The 15,991-nt window shown below is 46.7% G+C and overlaps 1 protein-coding gene across 2 annotated transcripts in view; it reads right to left on the bottom strand.

Annotated features, from left to right (window-relative positions):
• Positions 1-15,991, bottom strand: part of PLOD2 (procollagen-lysine,2-oxoglutarate 5-dioxygenase 2) — a 517,076-nt gene that overhangs the window by 204,225 nt on the left and 296,860 nt on the right. The gene's annotated exons all lie outside the window — the stretch shown is intronic.

The raw sequence follows: 15,991 nt of genomic DNA, 5'->3' as shown, positions 1-15,991 counted from the left end.
AGTTTCACATCAATGTCTATGGCACACCCGTTCGTGCGCACTCTACGGTGATTTCAACCTATTTGTGTCAAACAAACTTGTTTTTCTGATAGGCGCACTTAACATTTTTGGCGCATATTTTGGTTTGAATAAATTACACTCCATAAACACAAATTCTTTCTGTTTAAAAGCTATGGCTTTTTAAACCACACATACCTATAATGTGTTATTTTTGATGTTATCTTTGATATGATTTCTCATAGGGTGATTTAACCCATGACTGTGTATTACACCCAATTCAAACCTTTTGACTTGAGATTTAGGTAAGGCCGGCAAGGGCAAAAATCTCCAAAAATGTCAATCATTCAAGCAATTGTCTTTTTTTTTTTTGATTATTTATTTGCTAATAACGTTTTTGTATTTTTTGTCATTTGTTTTTGTTTATTTGTTTTTTCTCAATGACTTACCTTTGACCTCACTGCCCTTCACCCCTCCATTTTTCTCTGTGACTACACCACACCATGATTTGTTTTTTCGCTATGGGTCTTGTTAAATCTGATTTATCATGACCTATAATGTAATGCATATCCGTCTATTTTGCTATATGTTCACTGTCTTTATGCTACCTATCAGCATTGCCACCAGCCCTGATTTGAAAAAGACACTGGTGTGTCGAAACACGTGTCATCCGTAAAGGGCATTTTCAATTTAATATAATAAACCAACCTACTCCTTACAAATACTCAGTGTGGCGCTTTTTTGAGGTGTGGAGAAGTCTTTTCAACTATTGCTCCAAGGGGTCGGGGTCACCAGTGTCCCCTTTGCTTGCTCCACACAACCTGCGACACCTTCTCGAATTGAAATAATAATCAGGCGCATGGTAACTTTGTAAGTTGGTACCAAGCAAAAAACCCTGGAGTTGTGGTACAGCCAAACTATGAGTAGATTGAACATTACCTTTCTAGACATCACAATCTATCAGACCTTTTGGATTATTACAACACTGTTTGTGTATTCTTTCAAGCCTTAACTCCTAACACTCGTCCGCCACTTTGAAGCCACAGGCAATCACAACCCTGTGGCAGATTCGTATGGTACATCTCATTACCCCCAAAGGGACTCAGGCTCACATAGAGAACAATCACATTTCAAGAAGTGCCGTCCGCAGCTATCCAAAAAACAATAGATTTTATATGCAGGAACTGGACTTTCAGATTAGGGTTTTATTTGGCCAGTTTTACTGCATTCAGGGCTGCTGCTACTTTATTTCCTTTGGTAAATTGTCTTTACAGAAGCAACTCAGTTCTCAATGATCTCATTCAAGCAGCTTTATAAATATTGCCCGGCTGCGGGGAACAGTGTGCACATTGTTATACACCAAAATATATGCATTTATAGAACTCAAGTCAAAGGATATCTACGTGGCAACTGGTTCACCATTTTAAAATGCAAGTTTGAAAAATTAAAGATTTAGAAAAAGGTAGGAAATGCAAAAGTTTGAAACCTAAAAGTGCAGGCAAAAATAATTAGGCAGACAAGATGATGTGGATACAGGGGTGAATGGAGGGTTGTTTAAATAGCGCTGACGGACATGGTTTCTGGGAAAGAAAGAAAGGACAAGAGAGGTGTATTGGGACTGTCCATTCCATAATAAAGCTTAAAACAATTACTGGACTGAGACGTGGGGAACATGAATTAGAAGATGGCATACAGGACAGAGGGTGCAGGGAAGGATACAGAAGGAAATGCGTTTAAACAAAACAAAACAAACTAATGAAATGCACCAAGAAAATACATATTTTCAAACTTACATTTTTGAATTTGAAGGCACAGCAAAATGGTGTACTTTCCAACTTTGACTTTCGAAATTTCATGTTCGGACTTTTCAAAATGTACGTAGTAACGACTGAGAATCATGTATTTGTGAGTCATGTGCACATTATTGCAATTGCTGACATCAGAGCATATTTGATTCTCTTTATACCATCTGAAAATGTGGAATACAGCCCCTACCCACAGTAGAATCCCAATTCAATGCCTCTTCTTTGTTCTTCTCAAAGATTCCTACTCAAGCTTAGAATAGAACGTTTAACCACCTGTAAAGGCTGCATTAAAATGTAACCTTTGTGATGGGTACACACTGGTCACTGTTCATGGAGATATGGACAAGCTGTGTCACAGGACGCCCTGTGTGAGTGTGGTCCTTTCCCCCTGCACAGGCTCTAATCGCATTGGAGCCCTTACCATTGGGCTCTATCCTGTGCTAGGAGACCTTTGCCCTCGTTGGAGGCCCACTCACTAGTTTGGGACCACTAGCATGGACAGTTGTCACTTAGGACCCGAAAGAGCCCTGTGGTGTGGACTCCAATGCTTTTTTATGTTTTTTGCAAAGATGATTTAATGAAGGGGGTAACAGCCATACAGACAGAAGCTGAGACTTCTTGCAGATTGTATATCTTACTGGGTAGTGCACTCTGAGCTAAGCATGAGAGCCCCCAGAGGAGAGTAACCTCTTGGGGAGCTCTAGTTTGGGACCAGATGATAGCAGGATCATCAGATGCCTCTTTGGGAAGTCTACAGAAGGAATGTTACTTTCCAGTGAATCACAGGAGAGTACAGACACCCACTATGCAGAGGGCTCTGGTAGCTATGTGAGTTCATCTAGAAAGTAGAAGAGTGGCAACCCCTGATGTAGACATTCCCAAGACATTGAACAATGTGAGTTGCAGGCACACTGCCTAGAAAGCCTAGAAACGAGAATGAAAACACTTCCCAGGGGGGTGAAGGGTGATAGAACATCATGTATTGTTTACAAATAATGGACTGTCATACTGATGCTGATCATGAGCCCATAATCAATTGCTTAGAGCATCTCCCACTACAAGGAGACAACATTACTTTCTCCATTAGTGTAATGAGAGAAATATAGTAGAGATAATAATGATAATGGATATAGTGCCAACTGATTTCTAATCAGTGCCATCCCCAGTCGATGTTTCAGGAATAAATGCAGTTTAGAAATAATTTCACAGTGTAGATTCGTAGAGGGAAACTTAGCTGTGGCCTTTTCTGATTACCTGCTCCTCATAGCTTTAAGGAGGAGATTAACTGGAATTGCTCGCTAAGGTATTATCCGAATGCTTGAGTGAGAGGTGTGATATGTGTGTCAGATTAGGCAGTTTAAGGTGTTTTTTGCTTCATGGATGCAGAGAGAGCAATGGCATGAAAGAACAATAGAGAAAGCGACAGAGAGAAACAGAAACAGACAAAGGCACAGAGACAGAAAGTGCATGCGAGAGAGAGCATGAAAATGTTAGATGAAGTTGAAAGGGCACAAGGATAAAGTTGCCTAGTAGATTGCCGTTTACTATTTGCAATAAGTGGGAGGCCTGCGAGTTAGGGATGTGGACAGGAAACCCCTTCATAGTTGTTTAAATAATGCAATGTGAAGCCAGCCACGTCACAAGCACAGGTGTCTAGTCAAATGGTCGACAGACAAATGGTCGACAGACAATGGTCGACACAATTTGGTCGACAGGTCAAATGGTCGAATTTTTTAAAAATGTATATATATATTTTTTAGGTTTTCGTTTAGGGAAAAAAAGGGGTTTTTAGCAAAAAAAAGGGGATTGGGGTGACCCCCCCCCCCAAAAAAACAAAAAAGTTTGAAAAAAAACTAAAAAAAAACGACCATTTGACCTGTCGACCTTTTGGTGTCGACCATTTGTCCTGTCGACCATTTATATTCGACCAAATGACCTAGAACCACAAGCACACACATGATAACAGACACGAAAGTCGGAGGCTGCTGTGAGTAGGAAAGGGCCATGGACATGCATTAACAGAGGCACTATACGGGTAACTTTACCCTACCCCTAAATCCTGGCACCTTCATGTTTCCCTGATGTTGGAGGAACTTCTTACAACCTGTAGGTTAAGTATCTAAATTCCAAAAGACTTCTTGGTTCTAATATTTAACATGTCTTGAGCATACATACATAGTATGTTGCCACACAATTCTGCCCATCTATATGCTCTACCAATGTCCAAGAGAGGTACATGGCTAAGGAAGGCCCCTGATGCAGCTTTATCTCTGGCTAAGGTTACCGAGTTATTTTCTCGAGGGGATGCTCCACGCAACAGATGCAGAGCTGGAGAGACAAGGCAATCCCTCTAACAATGGTGAATGTTATGTCTGGTCTATCATAGGCAGGGCTGCCAGGAAAAACTCACCAGAACAGTTTACATAATGTATAGGTAGAATATAAGTGTATGTTTTACATCAAAGTTATCAAGGATCTTCTCTATCCTGTAATATTGTAAATGACGAAATAATCTGTGAGGATATAATGACTACTCTAACGGAAACTCTAATAACATCTGTTGTAACAACGGTGGGGTGGTTGTGCTGTTATACCATGTCATGGTGAAAGATTTTGTACTGTATTTTGCAAGGTTCTGGGGCCAGAGTCGGGAGGTTTGCTTATGCACCATGCAGAGATAACGGTAATCCTAACACTTTTTCCATTAAAGGATTTTCAGAGGTGTCCCCTCCCATCAGGCCATATCTTGAAATAGCTTGTAGATAACACAATAATACAAACTAGCCCTTAAACTGGACTATGTGTTCTGTGAACATGTGCTCACTTTTTTGTTTACGAGATTTGTGCTGCATTTAGAGGGCATAGCTACCAGGGAGAATAATGTGTTACATATTCCATTTCAGTGCCATTGCTTAAATTATGTTTTTTACAAGTCAGAAATCAAGACATTGCCAATCCATAAGGAATATCATTTACTCTTGCAATCTCCAAAATTGGCTCATTGTTCCATTTACATTATTGTCTGTGACCAAGACACATCTAGAATTGTGTCCCTGTGTGGTTTATCATTGCTTCAAGATTATTACTAGCTGCAATTAATACCATTTACCTTTGATGTTGGGTATTTTGAAGCAGTGTTTTTACCAAGCGAGGATTTGTCTGGTGCTATCACTTTTTAAGAGTAAGAACTTGTCATGTTTGGAAAACCACTTCAGACACTTTTTTGTTTTATGGGTAATGTATATAATGTATAAATGGTTTCTGAGATATGTAAAGTTTCATCATTTTTGCACAGTTTTTTGGGTTCGTTTACCAGTATTTTTAAACATTATATAATGATATAATAGCAAAACATTTGGAATTATGTGTCCTCTTTTTTAAAAAGAAATATGTTTTTTAGGTTTGTGAGAAAATAAAGAATAGTTACCTGACTGTCAAGCATCAAAAGTATACGTTAGAGGGAGGCTCAGTGGTGTGACATGTCATATTGGTGCCAGTATATTAGTATGACTTTCCATCGATAAATAACGTGCAGATTTAAATTTGAAGAAAAAGAAACGGGCTAAAAGAGGTAAAGGAGGGGCTCACCTTTTTAACAAAAAAGGATGACATTTCAAAACATTACTTTAGCCCCATTTTAAAGACTGCCGATGGGGAGGTCAACGATATAATGATATGTGTTAGAAATTATTAAGTTATGAAGACAGAATTATTGGCTATAAAAAAACTTTAAAAATAACTGAAGGTTTGGTTGCTTGAATGGTTTTTGACTGCTTCTTTAAGTTTTTTCAACGTTGCTGTGCTCTTTTTAGGAGGATCATATCAGCAAATGTGTTGCCATTTGGCTTTGCATGCCAAACACTTGAAATATTCAACTAGTTTTCAAATTGTACAGCTGAAACCTGTGAAACAGGATCCTTTTGGTCATTGCTTTATGCATCCACTTTTGATATTTTGCACAGGATAATGGCAAGTTCATGATTTTTAAGATTTTGATGCTTGAATTGCTTGCAGGATGTTGCAAATTTGGTTCACTGGAAGGGTTATCCCATTGGTGATAGGTTTTGGGAACACAAATCCTGTTAATGCCTTGCTCCCTATTGTTGCACCGCTTGCATTAACACGTTCCTGACAAATCCATGACACCAGGGCAAAGGGAAGTACATACTTTGTAAATAGTGCGATAGGTGGGATGACAAATCGAGGGGAGGGGTCTAGCAACTCAAGATTGTAAGTGGCCCAATGTCAGCTGTGAGGGACCACGTGAGTTGTGGTGACCCTTCCATCTCTGGATTTGCAGTCCTTGATTTTAATGAAAAGAAGAGGCCAATAATTAATTTTAAAAAACCGGAATGGGAAAACTACTCCTGTTCGTAGTGTAAAACTCTCAACAACATCCAACACAATTTGAGATCTGAGCATCATGAACTTGAAATACCCTGTACAGAGTTTGGCGTTTGCTCTCATTAAAAGGACAGCACTACAAAGTCCAGAATGAAATGCTGCTGATCCATCATCCTTAAATCGTCAGGAGATTACATAGGCTAGAATGACTTGGGAAATAGCACCATCCTGGGGTATGCGCAGTAATATCACTTATTGGAATGACAAAAACAAACAGTCCTATTTTGTAAGGATTGCAACACTAACGTATGCTCCGATCCTTGACATAGGTGCCAAAGTAATGATGTGAACCTCACCAAGAGCATTTCAATAGGGTTTTACTCTTACAGTGCTCACAATCTCTACAGCTGAAGGGCCCTTGTACATTGTTTATGAAAATCAAGAGCACTACCTGTCATATGAGGTGATGTGGAATGGGGAGCAATCCCCTGGAGCAATACCTGTATTCATACACCCCATTGAAATTGCACAGGTGACCAAGGGTTAAGCTGGGGACCAGGCAGGCCCCAAGGAGTCCAGAGCAGGCAGTCTTTCTATGGCATTACATTCCTTATTTGTTAGTTTACAAATGATAACTAAAAGCTTAAACTTACGTAAAAACATTTGTAATTGTGTCATTAAGTGTCTAGTAGCTTTACATCGGGGCGAATCAATTCAGTGCTCTACACTACACAGTCCTTTAAATTAAAATGAAATGCTTCCCAGAATTTATTTGTAAATGTTTTTATAGCAGAAGGATTGGTTTCAAAGATTTGCTTTCTTAAACTTTTGTTAAATGTCTTAATGTATTAAAGTCTCACAATACGACTCGTAAGGAACAAGTTGCTTACCTGTAACTGTTGTTCTCCAGCATGGGTCTGGCATGGATTCACATGCTCATGAATATTCCCCGTCGTCAGGCTGGGAATCCTCGGTAAAGAAAAAATCAGTATCAGTTTCGTTTCTGATCTGTCTTTCGTAGTAGTAACCAATCACTGATCTCTGCGTCATACTGACCACAGCCAATGACTGCCCTCTACCTAAGCCCCGCCTCTGGCAGCCATCTTCAGATTTGGTAGCACGTGAACTGGCAGTATGACCAAGTGAAGAGCCGCAGAGGGGTAGGCGGGAGGGTTCGCATGTGAATCCATGCCAGACCCATGCTGGAGAACAACAGTTACAGGTAAGTAACTTGTTCCTTCTCCAGCATGGGGTCTGGCATGGATTCACATGCTCATGAATAAAGAATACATAGCAGTACACATATGCACAACCACGGGATGTGGCAAAGGCTCAACATTAAGCAGTACATCAAACTCAACATTAAGCAATTCTTACCTCCTCACCAGGCTCACCTTAGGCGAACAGATTGCGCAGCACTGCTTGGCCGACCCTGGACTCCTCCCTGGAATCCCGATCGACGCAGTAGAATTTCGTGAAGGTGTGCGTCGACCTCCACGTAGCAGCCCTGCAGATGTCCAGCAAGGGCACACCAGATAGGAACGCCGTGGTAGCTGCGATCGCTCTGGTGGAATGGGCTCTCGGACGGCCAGTCAGCGGTCGGTTTGCCAACCGATGACAGTACATGATACAGCCGGAGAGCCATCTGGAAATGGAGGCCTTTGAGAGAGCCTTCCCCTGATTGACAGGTCCAAAGTTCACAAAAAGTTGTGACGTCTTCCGAAAACACTTCGTGCGGTCCACGTAAAACTTCAGCGCTCTAGCCACATCCAGCGAGTGCAAAGTCCTTTCGGCCGGCGACGAAGGCGACGGGGAGAAAACAGGCAACACCAAGGGTTTGTTGAGGTGGAAGTCCGACGGCACCTTGGGCATGTAGGAGGGATGCGTCCTGAGCACTACCCTCGTGTCGTGAAAAGTCAAGTACGGGGGCTTGCAGGAAAGGGCCTGGATCTCTCCCACTCTTCGTGCGGATGTGATGGCCACAAGAAACGCTGTTTTCCACGACAAGAACTTCAACGGAGCTGAGTGCAGACGCTCGAACGGAGGTCCCATGAGCTTGGTCGGCAGCACATTGAGCTCCCACGCCGGGGCCGGAGCCTTCACCGGCGAGAACGATCTGAACAGTCCCTTCATGAATTCTTTCACCAGACGATGAGACCACAACGACGTCCGCCCCGTGGTTCTGGTGTATCAGGAGATCGCAGCAAGATGAATATTGAAGGACGCGTGCGCCAGTCCAGTCTTGGCCAGCGTCAGAAGGTACAGCAGTACCTGGGTAGTCGTAATCCGCAAAGGGTTAATCTTCTGTGCGTGGCACCAGACAGAGAACCTCTTCCATTTGTGTCCATAGCATTTAAGAGTTGAGGACGCCCTGGCCTTTGCAAGAACCTCTCTGCAGTCGGCCGGTATGTCGTATCCTCCAAACTCTAACGCTGCAGGAGCCAGGCCTGCAAGTTCAGCGACCTCGGGTCGTGATGGAGGATGGCGCCTCCTTCCCTGGAGAGAAGATCCGCGTCCACTGGCAGCTTGATTGACGGGGACGCTGACAAGTCCAGAAGGTCCGGGAACCATATCTGCCTCGGCCACGCAGGTGCGACGAGGATCATCCTGCACCGTGACCTCTTGAGCTGGTTGATGAGCCGGATCAGAAATGGCAATGGAGGGAACGCGTATAGAAACAGGCCCTCCGAGTGGAACGAGAAAGCATCGCCCATGCTCCTCGGCTGGGGAAACCTGCTGGCGAACCTCCGGCACTTGGAGTTCGTCGCCGTCGCGAACAGATCGATCTGGGGTGTGCCCCACTGTCGGAAGAAGCGGTCCACTAGATCCTGTCGTAGTTCCCACTCGTGGCACGAGCGCAGCTCTCTGCTGAGCGAGTCGGCGATGGTGTTTTTTATCCCTGCCAGATGAAACGGCACCAGAAACATCCCTTGGGCGACGGCCCAATGCCACAGATCCTGCGCCTCCTTGGACAGGGCTGGGGATCTGGTACCGCCCTGCTTCCTGATGTAGAACATGGTGGTGGTGTTGTGGGACTTCTCTGTCGGAAGTCAAAGGCCTCTCGCGTGCAGATTTTCAGTGTGCGCTCCCCACCCTTCCAGGGAGGCATCCGTGGTCACTGTGTCCTGGTGGTCGGGGGTCTGGAAGTCCATGCCCGCCGTCAGATGCGCGCAGGTGCCCCACCACAGGATCGCTCGTCGGAAACTCTCATCAAGTGTGATCCTCTCCTCGAAGCTGCCCGTCGTCTGGATCCAGCGCGTGTCCAGGAACTCCTGCAACAGGCGCATCCGAAGCCTGCACAGGCGGATGAGATAAATGCAAGAAGACATCATTCCGAGGAGGGACTTGATGGACCTCACCCTGGCCGTGTCCGCAACCAGCATCCGCTGCACCTTGCCCAAGATGGCCCTCGTCCTTTCCTCCGACGGAGAGGCCAGAAGCGACACTGTGTCGAGCTTCGCTCCCAGAAACAGTGCGTATTGCGCGGGCACCAGGTGGGACTTGGCGTAGTTTATGGAGAATCCCAGGTCCGTGAGTAGTTGGACGGTCCTTGCCGTGTGCTCCACGGCGAGCTCCTTCGTCTTCGCTTGGATGAGCCAGTCGTCCAGGTAGGGGTAGACGTGGATCCCCTCTCGGCGCAGCTGTGCCGCCACCGGTGAGAGGCACTTGGTGAACACCCTGGGTGCCGACCTCAATCCGAAGGGAAGGGCTTTGAACTGGTAGTGACGCCCTTGGACCACGAACCTGAGAAACTTTCGGTGTCCCTTTAGGATGGGAATATGGAAGTAGGCATCCTCCAAATCCAACGACGACAGGAGATCGCCCTCCTCCAGTTGACCCAGGACATGTTGGAGGGTGACCATCCGGAACTTCTGTGCCTTGATGAATTTGTTCAGTCGTCGTAGGTCCAGGATGGGACGCCATCCTCCCGTCTTCTTCTTCACGAGGAAGTATCTTGAGTAAACTCCGGAGCCCCGAAGCCTTTTTGGGACGAGCTCGATGGTGCCCTTCCTGAGCATCGCCTTTACCTCCAAGAGAAGTTGAGGGACGTGATGTTCTTTCCTGGCCACAGGGGGGACGCGCGGGCACCTCTTTAGAAATTCGAGTGCGTGACCCTGAGCTAGGGCGTCCAGCACCCAACGGTCGGTGGAGATGAACTCCCACACGCTGACGAAGCTCGCCAGCCAGCCTCCCACCGGGGTGCTTCGGTGGGGGCCCGACCCCACGGCCGGTTTGCCGCCTTGTCCTCCTTGGCGACGACGGCGGGGTCCGCCTGACTTGCCTCGTCCCCTGTAAGCTTCCTGTGACGACGAATGGGCCGCTTGACGGTAGGTGGAAAATCCGCCGCTGGAACCTTTGGAGGCACCCTGTTTGCCTCCGCCGCTCCGAAAGGGCAGCCGCCGTTGCTGGAGAACCCCAGGAGCCCGGGCCGTCTCCGTGTCCGCCTTGATGGCTTGAAGGGAATCGTCCACTGTTTTCCCAAACAGGTTGTTTCCGTCGAACGGCATGTCCAAGACTCTGGTCTGCACGTCCTGACGGAAGTCAGTAGCCTTGAGCCATCCACGCCGCCTAAGGCACAAGCCGTTGCCCAACTGGCGAAATCCAGTGTCAGCGATGTCCGTCGCAATCGTAATGGCGTGGTCCGACGCCACCTCTCCTTCCTGCAAGATCTCTAGGGCTTCCGCCCTCTTGTCGTCTGGTAGGAAGTCCAGCAGGGGGCCCAGTTTGTACCACAACTCCCTGTCGTAGCGGGCTACGATAGCCAAGGCGTTGGCCGCCTTAATCGTCGTCGCTGCCGACGAGATGACTCTGCGTCCCATCGTGTCTAATTTCTTTCCCTCGCCGTCTGGAGGGGAGGTTGACGTAGAGGCCGCGCCCCCCCCGCTTTCTTCCTGGCTGCTGCGGAGACGACCGAGTCCGGGGTCGGCTGTGCCCGAAGGCACAAGGGGGCCGCGTCCGGGACCCGGTACTTCTTCTCGTACCGATCCCTTCTAGCCGGCGTCGTGGATGGGTTCTTGAGGAGGGCGAGGCCCTCATCCCAAATATCGTCTAGTAGAGGTACAGCGAGGACCGTCTTCCTCTTGGTCTCGCGCCGTTGATAAAGGAAACCTTCCTTCTTCTTCTCTTCCGGCAGAGCTGGAAAAGCTCGGATGCCCTCGCGATCATGGAGTGAAACGATCCAATCTTGTCGGGCGGGGAAGCCCGGGTGGGAGGTGACGACGGGAGATCCTCGTCGTAAACCTCGTCATATGTACCCGTCGCGGCCGTGTCAGTCCCCGTATCATCCCCACGTGTCGTGGACGGGGAGGAGGGCTGAACAGGGCGCGATGGCTGAAAAGGAGGTGGAGGATGAATCCTTCTTCTCTTAGGGGGAGGGCTCCCAGAAGGGCCTGGCTCCGGGTCCCCCGTCGGGAGCGGTTCCTCCGTTGGTGGTAACTGCAGTCTTGTCCTTATCTCCGAGCATAAGGACTGTATAGGTAACAAAATGGCCGCCGAGTTGTCTTGCAGCACTGGTTGAGGGAGATCCGACGGGCGATCAGGAGCCCCGTCGGCATCCTTGACGCCCTCATCGTCTTCCACGTCGGGGTCCCTCCCGACAGGATGGCCTTCTTCCACGCCAGAGCCGTGGCCTAAGACTTCGATCAGCTCCTCCTCAGAGGTTGAGGCTGAGTCCACGACGACCTCCTGCCCCCCCTTTTTCTTCTCCGTCAGAGGTTTCACGGGGGTCCTGTCGATGGGCATGAAAGAGGACTCCCTCCGCGGTGGCAGGGAGATTCTGGGCCCCGGGGTCGCCACCACTGGTGTAGCCTCCACAGGCTGAGCCAGGGTCGCCGCGACTGTCTCGATAGAGGCCTTGGCCGGATGGATCAAGGCTTTCACCACCTTAGGTGCGCTCACCGCCTTCTCCTTGGGGGGAGGGTCAACACCTCGCTCCCCCTCCGATGGGGCCTTAGGGCACGACCGGGGTCTCTCCAGGAGTTTCGCCGGGTGCTCGGCCTTCCTCTTACCCGAGCCAGAGCGTTGGCTCGTGGTTGATGGCGCCGGGGAGGATGCGCCCTGCCTGGCGCCCGTAGAGCCCGACCGTTCGGCGCTCCCAGTGCCAGCGGACTCGCAGTGCTTGGCCTTCTGTTGGACCCCCGTCGCCGGGGCGCCCTCAAAGGTCTTAGAAGACCGCTCGGACTTCTTCTTCTTCTTCTCGCCTGACGGGCTCTTTCCTTCCAGCCAGTTGGCGAGACGTTGATGGCGGTCCTTCATGGTCCGCTCCGACATATTGCCGCAAAACGCAGTCCTTCTCCACGTGCGTCTTGTCCTCATGTAGGCAGTAAAGGCAAAGGGAGTGTTCGTCCTCCTTAAAGACATTCTGTAGCTGGCATCCAGGGCAGACCCTGAACAGCTTTCCGGGCGTCGAGCTTCCCTTCTCCTGGGCCATGTCCGAGATGGGCCTGAGAAATTTCTGGAGTCGTCCAAAAGCGTGGCTCGACGAAATCTTCACCCTTGAGGGGCGTAGACGAATCCGACACGGGTCCCCGTTGATCGGATGAAGAAACGGTGGAGTTTGAGGCTCTTTTGACCGAAAAAAGAGAAATTTTTCTGAGAAAAAACGTGTAAAATAGCACTAACGCTCGAGAGCAATAGCACGAGGATCCCAACACTTGAACGTGCAGTAAAAATCAGAAGATGGCTGTCAGAGGCGGGGCTTAGGTAGAGGGCAGTCATTGGCTGTGGTCAGTATGACGCAGAGATCAGTGATTGGTTACTACTACGAAAGACAGATCAGAAACGAAACTGATACTGATTTTTTCTTTACCGAGGATTCCCAGCCTGACGACGGGGAATATTCATGAGCATGTGAATCCATGCCAGACCCCATGCTGGAGAATATTACAATATTCATAATTAAATCACCTTGTGTGACGTCAATAGTGAAACAATCAAGTTGCTGACATTTAAACATGGTTTGGGAGATTGCAATTTTTGTAGCAAAGGTCTCTAAGCCTCTCGAGATCAAAGTTTCCCAGAATGCAAGTGCTTTCTCACTGACTCTGGATGCATTGGGCACACATACTGGCAAGATCAGGTCATACACTGGGGCTGATGCTGTTTAAGGGGGGAAGAGTGGAGCCCTGACTGAGCCCTGACTTGAAAGCAGTGTTTAGAGACTGCCGGGCCTCGGCCTCGACTAGCTCCAGTCCACTTAAAGTTCTGTTTGTGGTTATCATGGAGAGCCTTAGTATCCACAAAAGATTGGTAGAGAGAGGTCAGATCTGTGATTAGAGCCATCTGGGTTGAAGTCGTGGTCCATGGATTTGCAGGCATGGTGCTTGTTTGGGTGACTGGAGCCAGTATCTTCATTGGTGAGTGTGACCTGAGGCATGAACCTGGTGTGGAAGGTGTACATTGCTTTGCGGGTTTGATGGTTTGTAATTTCTCAAACGATCATGATTGCTAAGTGTGTCCTTTCGGCCATGCGATTTTCCCCATCAGTAAAGGACTGAAAGACATGTCGCAACTCAACTCCTCTCTACTCATTTCCCCCCTTGGTTTACTTGTCACTTGGTCTTTGGCATATGTTACACCAGAAACTTCAACCGGTTGAAATATTTGATCTGATGGTGGCACTCTTTATGCCTCGAGGCCTATTACAGAGGTTCAAGCCCTATAACGGAAGGGCTGTCTTTATCAATGTGTCAAGAAAGAAAGATGAGAATCAATACTTGACAAAAGGACAAATCCAAAGGCAGTGACTTTTTGGGAGAAGGCTCTGCTGTGTCAGGCCCAAGAACTGGGCCCGGATCAGGGATTAGGCATTTCAGTAGTGGCAACTGGGGCAACATTTCTGGTGCTGATGCAAGCCTTTACGTCTTGTGCAGCTTTTTACTTCAAACAATGCCTAGAAACACTTGTGTACAGGCGTGTTATAAATGCCACGTCATATCATATCAATGGGCAAAAACAAGACCAATGCTAAAAGTGTCAACAAACTCCGAGCTCACATTTGCTGAATCTATGAACTTCAAGTCTAAACATTCCTCCAACTTTCAAATAGGAAAGGAGCCTAAAAGAAGACCTATAACTGTGGTGATTTAAGATTTTAATCCATCCCAAATAGTCCAGAGATTCATAGAGAGTGCAGTTGTAGAGGGGATTTTTGTAGTCCAATATATGAAGAACCATCTGGAGATTTTGGAATATTGACTAGGCAGTCTGGCATATAAACCTGTTTGTTCCATTCGGTAGCAGCTATTGGTGGACCACCAACTCAACAAAATGTCAAAAAATTACTTAGATAAGGGTAAATGGAAACTCAGAAAAAATACCATGGACTGGCAGTATACACAAATATACTGTGCTATACTCTTTCAGGGAAAAGTTATGAGGCATTGTGAGATATATTACTGCAAATTAGGATTCTCATTGTGGAATTGGGAGAACATTCATTTATTACCATCATGGAATCACTTTAAGAATAGCACATGTCAAACCCTTCAATTCACTAGTTGTGCACTCGTGGGCTGAGCTGGGGGCCTCTGTCAGAATTGATCCCAACCGGGAGAAAATGTTTTGGGGATCCTGATGAAGGTGCCAAAATAGCATATGATGCTGAAAAGTAAATCCAATACGTCGAACACAGTTTCATCGGCTGCAAATTGATTACATTATTAAACAAGCAACATATAGATCATGATTGCTTACAATTACAAACATAATGTTAATGATAATTGATGTATATTATCATGACATTATATAGCCTCATCGAGTGAGGCAGGGGGCATTATCGAGGGATAATGTTCAGAATGAAGTCAATACCAGTAGTTACTGACTGCTCTGTGAGGATGCTTATTGGCTGATGGGAGTTAAATTACGATCCCTATTTGCTAATACATATTATTTGTGATCTGTTTATTTGTACGAGTGAGTGCTATCATTTGTGTTTTTAATTTATGTGAGTTAAGTGTATTTATGATATTTTGTATACATAATTTGAATTGAATACAATGTTTTTAAAGCGAAATTTCATAGGACTAAATGTGCTGTAATTGTCACATGTATAGATAAATGAATTACATTTGTAAGGAGGTTACAAGCATTCTTTGAAAATGTAATGGAACTTAATCTAGGAATAAAAGTGTTTTACAGTAGAAATAATTTCTTGTGTTTTATGCAATGTTTTGTTGCAGTGCCTATCTGAGTAGGGTGTACCTCTATTTTAGTGGGATGAAGCCTGTCTGAAGACACGTCAGCAAAGGAAGACTTTGTGCAAATTTTCAGTAGCAGCAATGAAGGCCGGGAGACGTAAGATGCTTTTGCCTCAGCTAGCAGGCAGTGTCAGACCCCAGAGGGAGAGCACCTTCGAAAGGATGCTGTAAATAATAACACTGCATGGAAACATGGACCACAAGAGAGGCCCTAGAGGGAATTAAGGGTGAGATTGAGGAAAAGGCTGTTGAAATGGTCCAGCCTAGAGAGGACAAGTGCTCTGGTGATATTGAACTTCTGGGGAAAAGTGAGGAAAGGGAGAATGCCTCTAAGGAGGTAAAGCTTAAAATGGGCTTGCTTGGCAAGGTCCAAGATGTGAGGGGTGAAGGAGAGAGAGGAGTCAAAGATGACCCCAAGGTTTTTGCCAACACAGGTTGGTGAGGGTAGAGGGCCCAAGGAGGGCAGCCAAGGGGTAGGAGGAAAACAGGGTGCAGGTGTCCCAGTGAGAAGGATATCTGTCTTACTGGCATTAAGACAGACATTTTTGGCGGATGCAATGCCTGGATTAGCGGACTGACAATCAGGGATTAGAGAGGAGGTAGAGGAGGAAGAAGAGGGAAGTTTGATGGAAAGCTGTGCATCATCAG

Source organism: Ambystoma mexicanum, chromosome 10 (genome assembly GCF_040938575.1).
Source record: "Ambystoma mexicanum isolate Mex_15411 chromosome 10, UKY_AmexF1_1, whole genome shotgun sequence".
NCBI lineage: Eukaryota > Metazoa > Chordata > Amphibia > Caudata > Ambystomatidae > Ambystoma > Ambystoma mexicanum.
This window is presented reverse-complemented; position numbering and strand designations above follow the sequence as displayed.